The sequence below is a fragment of the Myxine glutinosa genome, chromosome 1 (assembly GCF_964187855.1).
Source record: "Myxine glutinosa chromosome 1, kmMyxGlut1.1, whole genome shotgun sequence".
NCBI lineage: Eukaryota > Metazoa > Chordata > Myxini > Myxiniformes > Myxinidae > Myxine > Myxine glutinosa.
Window position 1 is genome coordinate 210,688,481 of NC_136261.1, and position 4,123 is coordinate 210,692,603.

Genomic DNA, 4,123 nt, shown 5'->3' on the forward strand with positions numbered 1-4,123 from the left:
AGTTTCTGTCAACCCTCGACTCTGATTCTGCAACTGGACCCGAAGGCATCAGCCCACGGGTCCTAAAATCCTGCTCTGCCGCTCTATCTCACCCTCTCTCTGTTCTCTTCACCCTCTCTTTTGCTCAAGGTCAACTGCCATCTGCTTGGAAATCAGCCAACATCACCACTATGCACAAAAAAGGTGCAAAAACAGATCCTAGCAACTACAGACCAATCAGCCTTCTCCCAATTATCAGCAAAGTCATGGAATCCATCATTGCTTCGGATATGAAATCTTTCCTCTTCTCCAATGGCTTGATCTCTGATCATCAATTTGGTTTCAGACCAGGTCACTCTACTCTGGACATGCTGCTTCTGCTGTCTCAACAATGGATGGAGGTCCTCAATGCCAAACAGGAAATTAGAGCTGTCTCCCTCGACATATCACGTGCCTTCGACACGGTCTGGCACCCCGCTCTGCTCACCAAACTCTCCTCCTTTGGTATCCATGGAAATCTCCACGCATGGCTGGCAGACTTCCTCTCTAGTCGTCGTCAACATGTGGCCCTGAATGGGTTTCTCTCATCTCCTCTTCCTATTCAGGTTGGAGTTCCCCAAGGCAGTGTTCTGGGCCCCATGCTTTTCTGGTCTTCATCAATGATCTCTCTGACTCTCTTGAAAATCCTCTCCATCTCTTTGCTGATGACTCCACTCTCTGCCGCTCCATTCCTCTTCCCTCAGATCGGCAGTCTGCAGCCTCCTCACTCTCTGAAGACTTGGACAAAATCACAGACTGGTCAAACAAGTGGAACATGTCTTTCAATCCTGACAAATCTCACACTCTTACTATGTCTCTCTGAAAAGATCGACTGGACAACCCTCCCATCTACTTTCTCAACAAATCCTCTCCAAGAAGTTCTGTCGCTCAAGCTTTTGGGTCTCACTATCTGCCATGATCTTTCTTGGGAAAACCACATTTCCAAGCTGGCCTCCAAAGCCAGTTGCCGACTGGGCATCCTCCGTCGTGCGAAGTCCTTCCTCGGCACACCTGAGCTCCTCACCACATACAAGGCTTTCATCCGCAGCTCAATGGAATACTGTTCTCCCCTATGGGCCGGTGCTCCTGCCTCACACCTAGCTCGGCTTCACGCTGTTGAAACCAAAGCTTTCAGAATTATTGGAATCTCCCGCGATGAGGCTATCTCTGAGGGCCTTTCACTCACTCACCGCAGGCAGGTAGGTGGTCTTTCTGTCTTCTACCGAATCCTCTCCGGCCTTGCACCCCCAGCTCTCTCTGTGCTGTGTCCCCCAAATATTCCTACAGGTCGTACAAGATCTGCCAGCAACCCTCTGATGGTTAAACTGCCGAAATCTCGGCTCTCTGCTCACCTTCACTCTTTCATCCTCTTTTCTCCCGCCTCTGGAACAAACTCCCTCACTCCCTTCAATCCCACTCCTCCCTCCAGGTCTTTAAAACAGCTGTTCACCACCATCTCTTATCTTCCCCCATCCAAAACCTTGATATTTTCTACCCCCGCTAATTCACCCCAGATCCACCTTGTTTGAAATTCCAACTTCTTTCCTGGAAGTCCTGGCAGTGTCCATATGTTTTATACCTCTCCCACCGCCCCCTTCCCTTGCCCCCCCCCCCAAAACCCTCGCCCTCTCTCAGATCTCTCGATGTCTCCATGTCTCTTGGTCCCTGCTCTCAAATGTTGTGTTTGTGTCCTTCCCCCTCTCTCCCCATCTTGTCTACCGCTCCCGATGTTATATGTTTTATGTGTCGGTTTGTCTTTCTGTGTGATTAATGTTCGCTCTTTCACGAGCCTCGATCTTGTATACAAAAAAAAAAAAAAAAAAAAAAATTCAGAATGGCTTTTATTGTGCGAGCAGCAAGCACAAAGTCGCTTCCCGGGCCCGCCAACCTGGAAATGACCTGTTCATCCATACCCGCTTGTTACCCTCGCCAGAGGAGAGGGTATTCCATTTGAGTTCGTTTGTCTGTTTGTCTGCACAGAATAAATATGATTTTCTCTGCGACCGTTGGTCCGATTGACAGAAAATTTTCACCAAAGGTGCACCCCCACCTGTGGAATTTTAAATGATAATTATGTCATAGGTCATGTGGTTCGGCCGCCATATTTGTTTTAACACTGAAGCCTTAAAAACCACTAAAAACACATCCTGGCGAGGGTCTGCAATCTATGATTGCTAATTCTTGTTATATGTTGTCGACGGTGAGGTGTCGATGTTGCATACATCACAAGCATGATGTTTCAAAAAGTTATGGACGACTTAAGTTTTGACAAAACTTTGTGGATAAGATGGTTGGATGACAAGAACAAGCCGATTAGATTTTGGTTCGGGTCCAAATCCAGGTTTGGCCTATCAGTGGGATACAAACGAAAACTGTTCAGCCAGGTGGAGGTATGCACTCCACCGAGTGCCGTTCAGTCACCAAGTTTATTGTAAATCGCTCGCCAAGTGGCCGAAACACTCAATCAAGCACTCCATTCGAAACCGTTCGTAAGGAACGGCTGGCTTGGCAAGCGCTAGCTGGCTGCTTGGTAACTGAACTAATCCCTGGTATTTTAGGAGTTGCCGAAGACGAGAAGAAGAGGCCATTTCGTTGGGTACAAAGATTGTTTATTGTACAGAAATCTCCAGCAACTGCTCGCGAACGGAAGTCGTAACGGCTTATATAAAACCAAAAGCCCTCTTCGGAGGGCGTGGCTCCAACAGCCGCGCGTGCGTCACGACCACACAACCAAAATCCCGTGCGCGTGAGTTAGACCAAACATATGGTATTGGTAACCATCACATGCGGATAAGTTAACCGCAACATGTGAATATGGTAACCGCTACATGCGCCCCCCCAGAAGTCACTCCACGGGCGTGTATGTAGTTCACAGGCGCGCTCGGCAGCGCCGAGAAGGCTCTAGCAGGGCCCGGCCTCGGTACGCACGAAGAAACGCAGCCGTGGGGTTGAGCCGACTGAGGGGCTGGTCAAGTCCTTGGGGGAGGCTGCCGAGGTTCCTCGCGGGCCTCCCGAGGTTGCAGTTCGCGGGTGCAGTGCCGAGAAGGCTCGAGCGGTGCACGCGTAAAGTGGTTGAGCCAACCGAGGGGCTGGTCAAGGCCTCGGGGGAGGCTGCCGAGGTTCCTCGTGGACCTCCCGAGGGTGTAGAGTAGGAGTCGTAGTTGCGCGAGTGGCGAGTAGCGGTAGCAGTTGTAGTTGCAGCAGTAGGAGTTGCGCGAGTGGCGAGCAGTGGTAGCAGTTGTAGTTGCAGTAGTAGGAGTTGCGGGAATGGTGAGCAGCAGTGCGCGCGAAGGTAACGAGGCTCCAGCGCGCGCGAAGGTAACGCGGCTCCAGTGCGCGCGAAGGTGACGAAGTAGCCGTGCCGCCAACGCCTCGTAATGGCGTTCCTTCGGAGGGTCCCGGAGCAGGCTCGCCCCTCTAGTCGTAGAGGAGGAACCGAGTGCGGTGCGCGAACCACATGGCCGCTCGTCGTTGCTGAAACTCCGGCAGTTCGAGTTAGGTCTTGTGGAAGAAATTGCGGTCGAAATACTGCCATGTTCATGTGCAGCCCCCGAATACGTTCGGGGGCGACGGGGTCACCAGTTTAGGAGTTGCCGAAGACGAGAAGAAGAGGCCATTTCGTTGGGTACAAAGCCTGTTTATTGTACAGAAATCTCCAGGAACTGCTCGCGAACGGAAGTCGTAACGGCTTATATAAAACCAAAAGCCCTCTTCGGAGGGCGTGGCTCCAACAGCCGCGCGTGCGTCACGACCACACAACCAAAAGCCCGTGCGCGTGAGTTAGACCAAACATATGGTATTGGTAACCGTCACATGCGGATAAGTTAACCGCGACATGTGAATAAGGTAACCGCTACAGTATGAACTCCAGCTGAACCTCCTCAGTTCCACTAACTGAAATTTCTGAGGAAAACACTCGTTGCAATATCAATGTAATTAATTGTTTCAATCGAGTGAAATTATAGTGTCGGCCATAGTTTACAACAATCACCAAACGTAACAATATTAATATCCACCCTGTCGAATATTAATTAAAATCTACCTGCCTCGCCGCCCACCTCATCGCAATATCGTCCAAGACGGTTGGTTGGAATAACCTGCTATT